Below are 16,404 nucleotides of genomic sequence, written 5' to 3'. Positions count from 1 at the left end.
GTTTTCAGTATCTTAAAAACTTTTTAATGGCTAATGTGTGATAACACTGTAAACAGCACAAGTTGGGCTACAATAATACCTAAGCAGCATGTTTGTATGTGTTTGTGTTTTTGAGAAAGAAACGTTTATGCGTGTTTAGTGAAAAACTAAAATTTTGAAATCCCTGAAACAAGGCCGTGAAACACACAGAGAACATTTGTGCACAAGACTTTTGAGAACTGGATCTGGTAGTCTAGTGTTTTTGCTTCAAAATGATGTGAGAATCATCTTGTTCACTTACTCACAAAAAAACAATTCTATGAATTAAAATTTCTAAGTCACTTTCTGTGTGAAAATAGTTTATGCGAGAAGGCGTGAACTATCATTACTATGCAGAGAGTAACACCAGAGAAGACAAAGACCTGCATAATGAGCCATCAGACAGGTATGTGACTAAGAGTTTCAAGAAAGAATCTGAGAAAAAATAAGTTTATTTATATATTTTAATTTTTATATTTTATTTTTATATTATTTTTATATTGTGCTTCTAGCATGCCATCGTTCAAACAAAATAAGTAACTATAATAAAGCTTGTCGTTTGATGCCATGTCTCGGGGAGCGTTTACATTATCACCTGGCTGGCTCACCTCAGTTCATTTCCATATGAAATGCGCCTTCACTGGGGGCGGGATCATGTTCGCTGTAATGAGGCGACAGGAGAATCAGTACCTGCCCTTACTTTTATACGAATTACTTGAAAGATTATTTGTTTTCGACTTATATTGGTTAATGCAAAAGTAGACATATCAAGCTTTCTTTAGAAACATTTCACATGTTTCTTTGTCGAGTATTTGCTGAGATTCAGTTCATTTTAATGACGTGTTTTCCTGACACAGTCTACTGTTGCGCGCTCCTCATGCAGGCTGTTTGTAATGTCAAAGCTTCGTGGGCCTGGTCGCAATAACTCTAATGAGCTCAGACTGAGAAGCTAGACATAGCGTTGCTTTCATACTGATTACTTTATCAAACAATATTTGTTTTCAACATGCATAGCTGCGTTTAAAAGTAGACACTTCAAGCTTTATAAAGATATGTGTCTCGTGTCTGGGTGTATTGTTTTCGCGGAGTTTCAGCGCATTTTGCTGACACGTTTCTAAAAACAGTTCACGGAGAGAGAAAAGACAGAATGCCTATACTGTTTATTATCCTTGATTTGCAAAAGCACACACATTTGTTTTTGTCGTGAGTGTACACATTTAAAAGTAGACACCTAACAGATTCGATTGATGTATTGATCTTATCTGTACGATCAAAACTGAAAGTGAAATTTAGGTTCATTTCAGCTCAATGAGATAAAAACTTGTCAGAACGCGTATACGCTGTCTTCGACCACAGGGGGTTAAAAACACAATTTAAACATATCTATTTATTTGTCCATTTAAATTGTGATTTATGTATATACATTTTTATGCTGGGCGAAGCAGTGGCGCAGTAGGTAGTGCTGTCGCCTCACAGCAAGAAGGTCGCTGGTTCAAGCCTCGGTTCAGTTGGTGTTGCTGTGTGGAGTTTGCATGTTCTCCCTGCATTCACGTGGGTTTCCTTAGGGTGCTCCAGTTTCCACCACAGTCCAAAGACATGTGGTACAGGTGAATTGGATAGGCTAGAGTGTGTGTGTGTGTGTGTTCCAGACATGGGTTGCGGCTGAAAGGGCATCCGCTGTGTAAAAACTTGCTTGATAAGCTGGAAGAGTAGCAACATAAAAAAGGGAATTGTAGCAACATAAAACAGGAATTGCATTGGCCAGGAATGGGACCCAGGTCTCCCACGTGGCAGGCAAGAATTCTACCACTGAACCACCAATGCTGATATGCTCATACTGCTGTCCTAGTGGGGTGTGATTGCTGCAAGGCTGATACCCAGAGCTGGAAGAGCAGCTACACAAAACAGGAATTGCATTGGCTGGGAACCGGGCCCAGGTCTCCCACGTGGGAGGCGAGAACTCTACCACTGGACCACCAATGCTGAAATGCTTATACTGCAGCCCCAGTGGGGTGTGATTGCTGCAACGCTGTTACCCAGAGCTGGAAGAGTAGCAACACAAAAAAGGATTTGTAATGGACGAGAATCGGACTACGGTCTTCCGCGTGGCAGGGTGAGAAATCTACCACTGAACAACCAATGCTGATATGTTTAAGCTGCAGCCCTAGTGGGGTGTGATTGCTGCAAGGCTGATACCCAGAGCTGGAAGAGTAGCAACACAAAACAGGAATTGCATTGACCGGGAATCGGACCCGGGTCTCCCGCGTGGCAGGCAAGAATTCTACCACTGAACCACCAATGCTGATAAGCTTATGCTACAGCCCTAGTGGGGTGTGATTGCTGCAAGGCTGTTACCCAGAGCTGGAAGAGTAGCAACTCAAAACAGGAAAAGCATTGGGTGGGAATTGGACCCGGGTCTCGCGTGTAGCAGGCAAGGTTCCTACCACTGAACCACCAATGCTGACCTATGTTGTTCCTTGCCTTTGTATTGTGTGAGTGCTAAAGGGCCGTCAACCAGAGCTGAAAAAGGAGCCACACAAAACTGCATTTGTATTAGCCAGGAATCGACTCAAAGTCTCCCGCGTTGCAGGCGAGATTTCTACCACTGAACCAGCAATGATGATATGCTTATACTCCAGCCCTAGTGGGTTGTGATTGCTGCAAGGCTGTTACCCAGAAATGGAAGAGTAGCAACACAAAACAGCACTTGCATTGGCCGGGAATCGGACCCGGGTCTCCCGCGTGGCAGGCGAGAATTCTACCACTGAACCACCAATGCTGATATGCTTACACTGCAGCCCTAGTAGGGTGTGATTACTGCAAGGCTGTTACCCAGAGCTGGAAGAGTAGCTACACAAAACAGGAATTGTAATGGACGGGAATCGGACCATGGTCTTTTGTGTGGCAGGCAAGCAATCTACCACTGAACCAACAAAGCTGACTTGCTTATACTACAGCCCTAGTGTGGTGTGATTGATGCAAGGCTGTTACCCAGAGCTGGAAGAGTAGCAACACAAAACAGGAATTGCATTGGCCGGGAAACAGACGTGGGTCTCCCGCGTGGCAGGCAAGAATTCTACCACTAAACGAGCAATGCTGATCTATGTTGTTCCTTGCCTTTATGTTGTGTGAGTGCTAAAAGGCCATCAACCAGAGCTGAAACAGGAGCCACTCAAAAATGCACATGTTTTAGCCGGGAATCGACTCTATGTCTCCTATGTGGCAGGCGAGCATTCTACCACTGAACCACCAATGCTGATATGCTTATTCTGCAGCTCTAGTGCGTTGTGATTGCTGGAAGGCTGTTACCCAAAGCTGGAAGAGTAACAACACAAAACAGGAATTGGAATGGACGGGAATCGGACCAGGGTCTTCCGCGTGGCAGGCGAGAAATCTACCACTGAACCACCAACGCTGATATGGTTATTCTGCAGCCCTAGTGGGGTGTGATTGATGCAAGGCTGTTTTTCCAGAGCTGGAAGAGTAGCAACACAAAACCACACTTGCATTGTCCGGGAATCGGACCTGGGTCTCCCGCATGGCAGGTGAGAATTCTACCACTGAACCACCAATGCTGATATGCTTATACTGGATCCCTATTGGGGTGTGATTGCTGCAAGGCTGTTACCCAGAGCTGGAAGAGTAGCAACACAAAACAGGAAATGCATTGGCCAGGAATCGGACCCGGGTCTCCCGCGTGGCAGGCAAGAATTCTTCCACTGAACCACCAATGCTAACCGATGTTGTGTTTTGCCTTTTTGTTGTGTGAGTGCTAAAAGGCTGTCAACCAGAGCTGGAAGAGTAGCTACACAAAACAGGAATTGCATTGGCCGGGAATAAGACCCAGGTCTCCCACGCGGCAGGTGAGAATTCTACCACTGAACCACCTATGCTGACCGAAGTTGTTTTTTTGGCTTTGTGTTGTGTGAGTACTTAAAGGCTGTCAACCAGAGCTGAAAAAGGAGCCACACAAAACCACACTTGTATTAGCTGTGAATTGACTCTAGGTCTACTCTGTGGCAGGCGAGGATTCTGCCACTGAGCCATCAATGCCTACCGATATAGTTTTTTGCCTTTGTAGTGTGTGAGTGCTAAAAGGCCGTCAAACAGAGCTGAAAAAGGAGCCACAAAAGAACGCACTTGTATTAGCCAGGAATCGACTCTAGGCCCACCGCGTGGCAGGTGAGAATTTTACCACTGAACCACCAATGCTGATATGGTTTTACTACAGCCCTAGTGGGGTGTGATTGCTGCAAGGCTGATATCCAGAGCTGGAAGAGTAGCAACACAAAACAAGATTTTCATTGGCCGGGAATCGGACTCGGGTCTCCCGCGTGGCAGGCGAGAACTCTACCACTGAGCCACCAATGCTGACCCATGTTCTTCCCTGCCTTTGTGTTGTGTGAGGGCTAAAAAGACGTCAACCAGAGCTGAAACAGGAGCCACACAAAACCGCGCTTGTATTAGTCGGGAATCGACTCAAGGTCTCCCGCGTAGCAGGCGAGAATTCTACCACTGAACCACCAATACTGATATGCTTTATTGCGCCCCTAGTGGGGTGTGATTGCTGCAAGGCTGTTACCCAGAGCTGGAAGAGTAGTAATACAAAACACGAACTGCATTGGCTGGGAATCGGACCCGGGTCTCCCTCTTCGCAGGCGAGAATTCTACCACTGAACCACCAATGCTGAAATGCTTATTCTGCAGCCCTAGTGGGGTGCGATTGATGCAAGGCTGTTACCCAGAGCTGGAAGAGTAGCTACACAAAACAGGAATTGTAATGGATGGGAATCGGACCAGGGTCTTCTGTGTGGCAGGCAAGAAATCTACCACTGAACCACCAATGCTGATAAGCTTTTACTGCAGCCCTAGTGGGGTGTGATAGCTGCAAGGCTGATACTCAGAGCTGGAAGAGCAGCAACACAAAACAAGAATTGCATTGACCAGTAATCGGACCCAGGTCTCCCGCGTGGCAGGCGAGAATTCTACCACTGAACCACCAATGCTGATATGCTTATGCTACAGCCCTAGTGGGGTGTGACTACTGCAAGGGTGTTACCCAGAGCTGGAAGAGTAGCAACACAAAACAGGAAATGCATTGGCTGGGAATTGGACCCGGGTCTCGCGCGTGGCAGGCAAGGTTTCCACCACTGAACCACCAATGCTGACCCATGTTCTTCCTTGCCTTTGTGTTGTGTGAGTGCTAAAAGGCCGTCAACCAGAGCTGAAAAAGGAGCCACACAAAACTGCATTGTTATTAGCCAGGAATCGACTCAAGGTCTCCCACGTGGCAGGCGAGATTTCTACCACTGAATCAGCAATGCTGATATGCTTATACTGCAGCCCTAGTGGGTTGTGATTGCTGCAAGGCTGTTACCCAGAGATGGAAGAGTAAGAGTAGCAACACAAAACAGGAATTGCATTGGCCGGGATTCGGACCCGGGTCTCCCGCGTGGCGGGCGAGAATTCTACCACTGAACCACCAATGCTGACCCATGTTCTTCCTTGCCTTTGTGTTGTGTGAGTGCTAAAAGGCCGTCAACCAGAGCTGAAAAAGGAGCCACACAAAACTGCATTTGTATTAGCCAGGAAGCGACTCAAGGTCTACCGCGTGGCAGGTGAGAATTCTACAACTAATCCACCAATGCTGATATGGTTTTACTGCAGCCCTAGTGGGTTGTGATTGCTGCAAGGCTGTTACCCAGTGCTGGAAGAGTAGCAACCAAAATCAGAAGGTGCATTGGCCGGGAAACGGACCTGGGTCTCCCGCGTGGCAGGCAAGAATTCTACCACTGAACGACCAAAGCTGTCCCATGTTGTTTCTTTGCCTTTATGTTGTGTGAGTTCTAAAAGGCCGTCAACCAGAGCTGAAAAAGGAGCCACACAAAAATGCATTTGTATTAGCCAGGAATCGACTCAAGGTCTCCCGCGTGGCAGGCGAGATTTCTACCACTGAACCAGCAATGCTGATATGCTTATATTGCAGCCCTAGTGGGTTGTGATTGCTGCAAGGCTGTTACCCAGAGCTGGAAGAGTAGCAACAAAAAACAGCACTTGCATTGGCCGGGAATCGGACCCGGGTCTCCCTCGTGGCAGGCGAGAATTCTACCACTGAACCACCAATGCTGATATGCTTGTACTGCAGCCCTAGTGGGGTGTGATTGCTGCAAGGCTGTTACCCAGAGCTGGAAGAGCAGCAACACAAAACAGGAATTGCATTGGCCGGGAATCGGACCCGGGTCTCCCTCGTCGCAGGCGAGAATTCTACCACTGAACCACCTATGCTGACCGATGTTGTTTTTTGGCTTTGTGTTGTGTAAGTGCTAAAAGGCAGTCAACCAGTGCTGAAAAAGGAGCCACACAAAATCGCACTTGTATTAGCCGAGAATCGATTCTAGGTCTACCATGTGGCAGGCGAGAATTCTACCACTGAACCACCAATGCTGATAAGCTTTTACTGCAGCCCTAGTGGGGTGTAATTGCTGCAAGGCTGTTACCCAGAGCTGGAAGAGTAGCAACACAAAAAAGGAATTGCATTGGCTGGGAATCAGACACGGGTCTCCGGCATGGCAGGTGAGAATTCTACCACTGAACCACCAATGCTGATATGCTTATGGTGCAGCCCTAACGGGGTGTGATTGCTGCAAGGCTGTTACCAAGAGCTGGAAGAGTAGCAACACAAGAGAGGAATTGCATTGGACAGAAATCGGCCTCGGGTCGCCCGCAAGGCAGGCAAGAATTCTACCACTGAACCACTAATGCTGACCCATGTTCTTCCTTGCCTTTGTGTTGTGTGAGTGCTTAAAGGCCTTCAACCAGAGCTGGAAGAGGAGCCACACAAAACAGCAATTGCATTAGCAGGGAATCGAACCCAGGTCTCCCACATGGCAGGCAAGATTTCTACCAAAACCACCAATGTTGATATGGTTATGCTACTGCCCTAGTGGGGTGTGATAGCTGCAAGACTGTTAGCCTTCCAGCTGGAACAGTAGCAACACAAAACAAGAATTGCATTGGTCGGGAATCAGACCCGGGTCTCCTGCATGGCAGGCGAGAATTCTACCACTGAACCACCAATACTGACCAATGTTGTTTCTTGCCTTTGTGTTGTGTGGCTGCCACAAGGCTGTTACTTGCAGCTGGAAGAGTAGCAACACAAACGAGCAACTGCATTGGCCGGGAATCGGACCTGGGTTTCCCGCCTGGCAGGGGAGAATTCTACCACTGAGCCTCCAATCCTGAAACACATGTTCTCCTGCTGAAGGATTCGGATTTCTGCTTTCCAATCTGTCTCATCATGGACCAACGTTTATCCTTTTTTCATCATCTTGTTACTTATGATTTTTTTTTATTAAATATAATTATATGATCATTTGAATGAGTATTTACTGTGAAATGATTTTAATTAATGAATAAGTTAACACATTGCTTAATATAAGAATGTTCAGTGCATTTGCCTGTCTCTTTATAACTTTTTTCAGAAGCCACCAAACTAGGTCAGAGGTCACAGAGACCTTAAGTGGAACTGAGGGCTGAGGACTGGAATCAAATGTCTCTATTGTTATTTCTATGAGTTAATACTATCTAAAATGTCTAAAGTGATTTTGCTGTTTTTACGGTTAATTATTTTAAAGTGATTCTACTTTTTATTCAAGATAGACTTTGTATAGTAAGATTATAACTGCCTGAATGTAGATTATACAAATTTTTAACCAGTTTTGATAAAGATGGCTGAGAGTACACTCAGCCTTGAATAAGAAACAGAGTATACTTTAGGTGTGTGTTCTATTTGATTGTTGATCCGTTTCACAGGTCTGGAGTCAGCTTCAATCAGTCTAAGGGATGTCTGACATTTATGCTTAAAGGTGCAGCAGGTGATTATCTTCAGAAACAATTTTTGTTCTGGTTGAAAGTCTCTTCATAGTCCAATAGTAATGATTACAGTAAATTATCTAAATGTGTTTATATGTATTTTTTTATCCTGGGTAAAGCATAAACCTAAAAAAATGTTCATCCAATTAAATAGAGTCGGACTATAATCTCCCATAATTCCGATAAGCAGGTCAGGCTGTCTGTCAGCAAATGTAGATTCGGACTTCTGCGCATCTGTTCACGCAGATACGCCATTAGCGTGTGTGCTTTTATATTAACTTTGGTCATTTTTGAACAATGATAGCCTTCCTATACTGTTTATCGCTACACTGAATATTCACTCTGAAATAGCATGTAAGTGTGGTTAAGTAATAAATGTAATTCCTGCATGGCGCTGGCACTAACTAACTGGCAAATGACATGAACTAGTGGGGTTGTCTGTCTGCTGTTGTGACGCGGTGCGCGCGTTCGCGATTTCAGGGGGTGTGGCTTTAAATCACAGTCCCTCGCCGCCGTCCAAAGATAATATGCTAAGCGGTTAGCATTTTGGCAGATCACCTACTGCACCTTTAAGATATTGTTCAGAATATACGCACAAACCCCACGTGGAAATTCACCTAGTCTATCTGTGTTTTAACCAATCAGGCTATAACACCTATATGTATGACGCAGTTAATGACGTTATGTGAGAGTATAATTGTTATTGATTGGTGATTGTAAGCAGAGCGGCCTAGGAACTCATTGCGAGAGTTGAAGCTGGTTTCAGCTGATGAAACTGCAAACTATCTTCTGTAAACTTGATTTATTTATTTAAATCTCTGACTCTGGCTCTTTTTTATATACCTGACTGGTCATTCTTTGGGTTAAACTGTAAACTATCCCTACAGTTTTGATGGACGCGTGGCACTTGTTTACTGGTGACACCATTGATCAATCAACAAAAAGAAATGTAGAAAGATTTAAAATATTATAGACTAGGGATGGTCTGTGGAGTAGTGGGTAGTAACGGAAAGCTGTTGGGTTCTCATTCAGACGTGAATGAAAGGCAAAATTTTGTGGTAGCTTTGTGTGGAATCCCCTTGTCAGCTGGTGCATTTTGCGGTACACCTATAACGATAGTAATAAGTATAACAGTAGTTGAGGGGTGTACCTCCTCCACCCAGAGTTAAGTACTCAGTGACGGGTGTGTAAGAGGCTTTTAGGACATTCTCGGGGATAAAACTTGGACTGGTTTTTATTTAGTAGTGGACTAAATTAACCCGAGATTGTAATTAGTTCCACCACTGCTATCTTGCTGTTTCACAGACAAAAGGGCCCGAATCCTAAGAATAGAGTAGGTCAGATTATTAGGGAAAGAAATAGTTAAATAAATAAATAAATTCTTAAATAACATCTTAATTGGTATCCATTAGATAGTAGTGGCCACAAAAGTCAGACAAGAAACCTAGAAATATTAGGGCGAGGTTGATTGATCAATGATGCACCAGGAGCAATCCCGAAAAAAATATGACCCTAACTGGATTGGACCGATCTGGACAGTATCCACATCTTGGGATGGTTTGCAGATTAATCAAGCAAAAGCTAAGCGCTGTTAGTAAGACTTCATTCTCAATTTCTTGTTGCTTTTGGTGTTAAACTCTGATATAAAAAGAAACAGATGAGAGCAGAATGCAGTAAATGGCTCAGCTAAGCTCTTAGGTTTAAAATGATTTTAGAACCGATTTTAAGATAAAAAATGCCTTTGGCAATTAATTGTCAATGAAAAGCTAAAATCTAAATATTGAGTGTCTAGTAGCCAAAAACTAAGCACAGAAACTGACAGTAACATTATGGGAGTAAAGAATAGCGTATGTTTTGTCTTAGAAGATAAGATTCTGTGTGAGTGCACTGCTATCTTGATTTAGCTCTCACCATGACTTTTGACTTTTGGCTGTAAAAGTAACAGAGACATGTCTGTATAAAAAATGTGCCATGTAAGTCTGTGCAAACAAGCAGCTTTATGGTTGGATTTAAATATTTTTAGTAATATATAAGTAACATAAATGGGGGTTGAAATAATACTTTGATGGATGCAGTTAACCCCTGAAAGATCTAAAACTGTTGTTGACTGTAACAGCATTACTTTGAAAAAGCATGTCAACTCTGTTTTATATGTTTTAGGACGGGCTTGAGTAAAAGATTACAATAAAATTATGTTATTGAAGTTAATGTTATGTTTAATGTATGTTTAAATTGAGTAAACATAGATTAACAGTTCTGGATTGCTCAAAACTCTCTTTCTCTCTTATTAGATATCAGCTATGAGCTGCTATCTGCCTGTTCCATGAAAACTGATAATCACAGTGTTCAGTTGGAAATGACATTATGTCAGAGTATAATTGTTATTGATTGGTGATTGTAAGCAGAGCAGCCTAGGAACTTATTGCGAGTGTTGAAGCTGGCTTCTGATGATGAAACTGCAAACTGTCTTAGGTAAACTTGATTTATTTATTTATTTGAATCTCTGACTCTAGCTCTTCTTCATCTATCAGACTGGTCATTCTTTGGGTTAAACTGTAAACTATCCCAACAGCTAAAACCCTGCTCATGCACCATTTGGAATCGTAAAAAACCTTTTGTCTTTTCTCCTTTCTATCCTAGAGCCATGTTCCCACTTGTATCCCGTGCTTTACAGAGCTTTGGCCCTGTCAGTGCTAGGCACACTGATTGATGCAGTAGGTCACCAAGTTTATGGACGGGGGGAAATTAGAGTGTCAGGATAGCCTATGGCAAAGTCCCACTAAAGCAAGGGCTTTGGAAGTGCATTAGCACAACAAAACAAACGATCAGAGCATCCCACATTCGTTTTCACCATGCATGTAGACTTTCCAGTTGACCCAGCAGCACCTCCCACGATTTGCTAAATCCATCCTCATGCACCATTTGGAATCGTGAAAAGCCTTTTGTCTTTTTTCATTTCTGTACTTTTACCCACGCACTAAAAAAGCAAAATGGAGTGCTTCACGGATTTGCGTGTCATCCTTTCGCAGGGGCCATGCTAATCGTCTCTGTATCGATCCAATTTTAGTATATGTGCCACCGTAGCGAGCACAGACCAGTGGTCAGGCTCAGGGCATATGTACGCCTCGAGTCCCAGCAATGTTCCTCCAGGGTGGTGGGAACCGGAGAGCCATGTTCCCACTTGTATGCCGTGCACTACAGAGCTTTGGCCCTGTCAGTGCTAGGCACACTGATTGATGCAGTAGGTCACCAAGTTTATGGACAGGGGGAAATTAGAGTGTCAGGATAGCCTATGGCAAAGTCCCACTAAAGCAAGGGCTTTGGAAGTGCATTAGCACAACAAAACAAACGATCAAAGCATCCCACATTCGTTTTCACCATGCATGTAGACTTTCCAGTTGACCCAGCAGCACCTCCCACGATTTGCTAAACCCATCCTCATGCACCATTTGGAATCGTAAAAAGCCTTTTGTCTTTTTTCATTTCTGTACTTTTACCCACGCACTAAAACAGCAATATGGATCGCTTAACGGATTTGCGTGTCATCCTTTCGCAGGGACCATGCTAATCTTCTCTGTATCAATCCAATTTTAGTATATGTGCCACCGTAGTGAGCACTCAGGCTCAGGGCATATGTACGCCTCGAGTCCCAGCAATGTTCCTCCAAGGTGGTGGGACCTGGAGAGCCATGTTCCCACTTGTATGCCGTGCACTACAGAGCTTTGGCCCTGTCAGTGCTAGGCACACTGATTGATGCAGTAGGTCACCAAGTTTATGGACAGGGGGAAATTAGAGTGTCAGGATAGCCTCTGGCAAAGTCCCACTAAAGCAAGGGCTTTGGAAGTGCATTAGCACAACAAAACAAACGATCAAAGCATCCCACATTCGTTTTCACCATGCATGTAGACTTTCCAGTTGACCCAGCAGCACCTCCCACGATTTGCTAAACCCATCCTCATGCACCATTTGGAATCGTGAAAAACCTTTTGTCTTTTTTCATTTCTGTACTTTTACCCACGCACTAAAACAGCAATATGGAGTGCTTCACGGATTTGCGTGTCATCCTTTCGCAGGGGCCATGCTAATCTTCTCTGTATCGATCCAATTTTAGTATATGTGCCACCGTAGCAAGCACGGACAAGTGGACAGGCTCAGGGCATATGTACGCCTCGAGTCCCAGCAATGTTCCTTCAAGGTGGTGGGACCCGAAGAGCCATGTTCCCACTTGTATGCCGTGCACTACAGAGCTTTGGCCCTGTCAGTGCTAGGCACACTGATTGATGCAGTAGGTCACCAAGTTTATGGACAGGGGGAAATTAGAGTGTCAGGATAGCCTATGGCAAAGTCCCAGTAAAGCAAGGGCTTTGGAAGTGCATTGGTTGCACAACAAAACAAATGATCAAAGCATACCACATTCGTTTTCACCATGCATGTAGACTTTCCAGTTGACCCAGCAGCACCTCCCACGATTTGCTAAACTCATCCTCATGCACCATTTGGAATCGTGAAAAGCCTTTTGTCTTTTTGCATTTCTGTACTTTTACCCACGCACTAAAACAGCATTATGGAGCACTTCACGGATTTGCGTGTCATCCTTTCGCAGGGGCCATGCTAATCTTCTCTGTATCAATCCAATTTTAGTATATGTGCCACCGTAGCGAGCACAGACCAGTGGTCAGGCTCAGGGCATATTTACGCCTCGAGTCCCAGCAATGTTCCTCCAGGGTGGTGGGAACCGGAGAGCCATGTTCCCACTTGTATGCCGTGCACTACAGAGCTTTGGCCCTGTCAGTGCTAGGCACACTGATTGATGCAGTAGGTCACCAAGTTTATGGACAGGGGGAAATTAGAGTGTCAGGATAGCCTATGGCAAAGTCCCACTAAAGCAAGGGCTTTGGAAGTGCATTAGCACAACAAAACAAATGATCAAAGCATCCCACATTCGTTTTCACCATGCATGTAGACTTTCCAGTTGACCCAGCAGCACCTCCCACGATTTGCTAAACCCATCCTCATGCACCATTTGGAATCGTAAAAAGCCTTTTGTCTTTTTTCATTTCTGTACTTTTACCCACGCACTAAAACAGCAATATGGATCGCTTAACGGATTTGCGTGTCATCCTTTCGCAGGGACCATGCTAATCTTCTCTGTATCAATCCAATTTTAGTATATGTGCCACCGTAGTGAGCACTCAGGCTCAGGGCATATGTACGCCTCGAGTCCCAGCAATGTTCCTCCAAGGTGGTGGGACCTGGAGAGCCATGTTCCCACTTGTATGCCGTGCACTACAGAGCTTTGGCCCTGTCAGTGCTAGGCACACTGATTGATGCAGTAGGTCACCAAGTTTATGGACAGGGGGAAATTAGAGTGTCAGGATAGCCTATGGCAAAGTCCCAGTAAAGCAAGGGCTTTGGAAGTGCATTGGTTGCACAACAAAACAAATGATCAAAGCATACCACATTCGTTTTCACCATGCATGTAGACTTTCCAGTTGACCCAGCAGCACCTCCCACGATTTGCTAAACTCATCCTCATGCACCATTTGGAATCGTGAAAAGCCTTTTGTCTTTTTGCATTTCTGTACTTTTACCCACGCACTAAAACAGCATTATGGAGCACTTCACGGATTTGCGTGTCATCCTTTCGCAGGGGCCATGCTAATCTTCTCTGTATCAATCCAATTTTAGTATATGTGCCACCGTAGCGAGCACAGACCAGTGGTCAGGCTCAGGGCATATTTACGCCTCGAGTCCCAGCAATGTTCCTCCAGGGTGGTGGGAACCGGAGAGCCATGTTCCCACTTGTATGCCGTGCACTACAGAGCTTTGGCCCTGTCAGTGCTAGGCACACTGATTGATGCAGTAGGTCACCAAGTTTATGGACAGGGGGAAATTAGAGTGTCAGGATAGCCTATGGCAAAGTCCCAGTAAAGCAAGGGCTTTGGAAGTGCATTGGTTGCACAACAAAGCAAACGATCAAAGCATCCCACATTCGTTTTCACCATGCATGTAGAATTTCCAGTTGACCCAGCAGCACCTCCCACGATTTGCTAAACCCATCCTCATGCACCATTTGGAATCATGAAAAGCCTTTTGTCTTTTTTCATTTCTGTACTTTTACCCACGCACTAAAACAGCAATATGGAGCGCTTCACGGATTTGCGTGTCATCCTTTCGCAGGGGCCATGCTAATCTTCTCTGTATCGATCCAATTTTAGTATATGTGCCACCGTAGCAAGCACAGACCAGCGGTCAGGCTCAGGGCATATGTACGCCTCGAGTCCCAGCAATGTTCCTTCAAGGTGGTGGGACCCGAAGAGCCATGTTCCCACTTGTATGCCGTGCACTACAGAGCTTTGGCCCTGTCAGTGCTAGGCACACTGATTGATGCAGTAGGTCACCAAGTTTATGGACAGGGGGAAATTAGAGTGTCAGGATAGCCTATGGCAAAGTCCCACTAAAGCAAGGGCTTTGGAAGTGCATTAGCACAACAAAACAAACGATCAAAGCATCCCACATTCGTTTTCACCATGCATGTAGACTTTCCAGTTGACCCAGCAGCACCTCCCACGATTTGCTAAACCCATCCTCATGCACCATTTGGAATCGTGAAAAGCCTTTTGTCTTTTTTCATTTCTGTACTTTTACCCACGCACTAAAACAGCAATATGGAGCGCTTCACGGATTTGCGTGTCATCCTTTCGCAGGGGCCATGCTAATCTTCTCTGTATCGATCCAATTTTAGTATATGTGCCACCGTAGCGAGCACAGATCAGCAGTCAGGCTCAGGGCATATGTACGCCTCGAGTCCCAGCAATGTTCCTCCAAGGTGGTGGGACCTGGAGAGCCATGTTCCCACTTGTATGCCGTGCACTACAGAGCTTTGGCCCTGTCAGTGCTAGGCACACTGATTGATGCAGTAGGTCACCAAGTTTATGGACAGGGGGAAATTAGAGTGTCAGGATAGCCTATGGCAAAGTCCCACTAAAGCAAGGGCTTTGGAAGTGCATTAGCACAACAAAACAAACGATCAAAGCATCCCACATTCGTTTTCACCATGCATGTAGACTTTCCAGTTGACCCAGCAGCACCTCCCACGATTTGCTAAACCCATCCTCATGCACCATTTGGAATCGTGAAAAGCCTTTTGTCTTTTTTCATTTCTGTACTTTTACCCACGCACTAAAACAGCAATATGGAGCGCTTCACGGATTTGCGTGTCATCCTTTCGCAGGGGCCATGCTAATCTTCTCTGTATCGATCCAATTTTAGTATATGTGCCACCGTAGCGAGCACAGATCAGCAGTCAGGCTCAGGGCATATGTACGCCTCGAGTCCCAGCAATGTTCCTCCAAGGTGGTGGGACCTGGAGAGCCATGTTCCGACTTGTATGCCGTGCACTACAGAGCTTTGGCCCTGTCAGTGCTAGGCACACTGATTGATGCAGTAGGTCACCAAGTTTATGGACAGGGGGAAATTAGAGTGTCAGGATAGCCTGTGGCAAAGTCCCAGTAAAGCAAGGGCTTTGAAAGTGCATTGGTTGCACAACAAAACAAATGATCAAAGCATCCCACATTCGTTTTCACCATGCATGTAGACTTTCCAGTTGACCCAGCAGCACCTCCCACGATTTGCTAAACCCATCCTCATGCACCATTTGGAATCGTGAAAAGCCTTTTGTCTTTTTTCATTTCTGTACTTTTACCCACGCACTAAAACAGCAATATGGAGCGCTTCACGGATTTGCGTGTCATCCTTTCGCAGGGGCCATGCTAATCTTCTCTGTATCGATCCAATTTTAGTATATGTGCCACCGTAGCAAGCACAGACCAGCGGTCAGGCTCAGGGCATATGTACGCCTCGAGTCCCAGCAATGTTCCTTCAAGGTGGTGGGACCCGAAGAGCCATGTTCCCACTTGTATGCCATGCACTACAGAGCTTTGGCCCTGTCAGTGCTAGGCACACTGATTGATGCAGTAGGTCACCAAGTTTATGGACAGGGGGAAATTAGAGTGTCAGGATAGCCTATGGCAAAGTCCCACTAAAGCAAGGGCTTTGGAAGTGCATTATCACAACAAAACAAACGATCAAAGCATCCAACATTCGTTTTCACCATGCATGTAGACTTTCCAGTTGACCCAGCAGCACCTCCCACGATTTGCTAAACCCATCCTCATGCACCATTTGGAATCGTGAAAAGCCTTTTGTCTTTTTGCATTTCTGTACTTTTACCCACGCACTAAAACAGCAATATGGAGCGCTTCACGGATTTGCGTGTCATCCTTTCGCAGGGGCCATGCTAATCTTCTCTGTATCGATCCAATTTTAGTATATGTGCCACCGTAGCGAGCACAGATCAGCAGTCAGGCTCAGGGCATATGTACGCCTCGAGTCCCAGCAATGTTCCTCCAAGGTGGTGGGACCTGGAGAGCCATGTTCCCACTTGTATGCCGTGCACTACAGAGCTTTGGCCCTGTCAGTGCTAGGCACACTGATTGATGCAGTAGGTCACCA

The 16,404-nt window shown here is 45.3% G+C and overlaps 15 non-coding genes across 15 annotated transcripts; all 15 read right to left on the bottom strand.

Moving 5' to 3' along the window:
* Positions 1-2,249: 2,249 nt before the first annotated feature.
* trnag-gcc (transfer RNA glycine (anticodon GCC)) lies at positions 2,250-2,320 on the bottom strand. The gene has a single exon. It is a non-coding gene; the product is annotated as a tRNA-Gly (tRNA).
* A 406-nt stretch (positions 2,321-2,726) lies between these two features.
* On the bottom strand, positions 2,727-2,797 carry trnag-gcc (transfer RNA glycine (anticodon GCC)). The gene has a single exon. It is a non-coding gene; the product is annotated as a tRNA-Gly (tRNA).
* A 1,838-nt stretch (positions 2,798-4,635) lies between these two features.
* Positions 4,636-4,706, bottom strand: trnar-gcg (transfer RNA arginine (anticodon GCG)). Its single transcript has one exon. It is a non-coding gene; the product is annotated as a tRNA-Arg (tRNA).
* A 730-nt stretch (positions 4,707-5,436) lies between these two features.
* Positions 5,437-5,507, bottom strand: trnag-gcc (transfer RNA glycine (anticodon GCC)). The gene has a single exon. It is a non-coding gene; the product is annotated as a tRNA-Gly (tRNA).
* A 5,367-nt stretch (positions 5,508-10,874) lies between these two features.
* LOC137495005 (U6 spliceosomal RNA) lies at positions 10,875-10,981 on the bottom strand. The gene has a single exon (XR_011014949.1). It is a non-coding gene; the product is annotated as a U6 spliceosomal RNA (small nuclear RNA).
* A 420-nt stretch (positions 10,982-11,401) lies between these two features.
* LOC137495051 (U6 spliceosomal RNA) lies at positions 11,402-11,508 on the bottom strand. Its single transcript, XR_011014995.1, has one exon. It is a non-coding gene; the product is annotated as a U6 spliceosomal RNA (small nuclear RNA).
* A 410-nt stretch (positions 11,509-11,918) lies between these two features.
* LOC137494869 (U6 spliceosomal RNA) lies at positions 11,919-12,025 on the bottom strand. The gene has a single exon (XR_011014813.1). It is a non-coding gene; the product is annotated as a U6 spliceosomal RNA (small nuclear RNA).
* A 423-nt stretch (positions 12,026-12,448) lies between these two features.
* On the bottom strand, positions 12,449-12,555 carry LOC137494979 (U6 spliceosomal RNA). The gene has a single exon (XR_011014923.1). It is a non-coding gene; the product is annotated as a U6 spliceosomal RNA (small nuclear RNA).
* Positions 12,556-12,975: 420 nt separating this feature from the next.
* Positions 12,976-13,082, bottom strand: LOC137495053 (U6 spliceosomal RNA). Its single transcript, XR_011014997.1, has one exon. It is a non-coding gene; the product is annotated as a U6 spliceosomal RNA (small nuclear RNA).
* Positions 13,083-13,495: 413 nt separating this feature from the next.
* On the bottom strand, positions 13,496-13,602 carry LOC137494980 (U6 spliceosomal RNA). Its single transcript, XR_011014924.1, has one exon. It is a non-coding gene; the product is annotated as a U6 spliceosomal RNA (small nuclear RNA).
* Positions 13,603-14,025: 423 nt separating this feature from the next.
* Positions 14,026-14,132, bottom strand: LOC137494789 (U6 spliceosomal RNA). Its single transcript, XR_011014735.1, has one exon. It is a non-coding gene; the product is annotated as a U6 spliceosomal RNA (small nuclear RNA).
* A 420-nt stretch (positions 14,133-14,552) lies between these two features.
* On the bottom strand, positions 14,553-14,659 carry LOC137494595 (U6 spliceosomal RNA). Its single transcript, XR_011014541.1, has one exon. It is a non-coding gene; the product is annotated as a U6 spliceosomal RNA (small nuclear RNA).
* Positions 14,660-15,079: 420 nt separating this feature from the next.
* Positions 15,080-15,186, bottom strand: LOC137494868 (U6 spliceosomal RNA). The gene has a single exon (XR_011014812.2). It is a non-coding gene; the product is annotated as a U6 spliceosomal RNA (small nuclear RNA).
* A 423-nt stretch (positions 15,187-15,609) lies between these two features.
* Positions 15,610-15,716, bottom strand: LOC137494596 (U6 spliceosomal RNA). The gene has a single exon (XR_011014542.2). It is a non-coding gene; the product is annotated as a U6 spliceosomal RNA (small nuclear RNA).
* Positions 15,717-16,136: 420 nt separating this feature from the next.
* LOC137494949 (U6 spliceosomal RNA) lies at positions 16,137-16,243 on the bottom strand. Its single transcript, XR_011014893.2, has one exon. It is a non-coding gene; the product is annotated as a U6 spliceosomal RNA (small nuclear RNA).
* Between the last annotated feature and the right edge of the window lie 161 nt (positions 16,244-16,404).

The sequence above is a fragment of the Danio rerio genome, chromosome 4 (assembly GCF_049306965.1).
Source record: "Danio rerio strain Tuebingen ecotype United States chromosome 4, GRCz12tu, whole genome shotgun sequence".
In the NCBI taxonomy this organism is placed as follows: Eukaryota; Metazoa; Chordata; class Actinopteri; order Cypriniformes; family Danionidae; genus Danio; species Danio rerio.
Note: the sequence above shows the minus strand (reverse complement) of the source record. Positions and strands in the feature narration are given on the sequence as shown.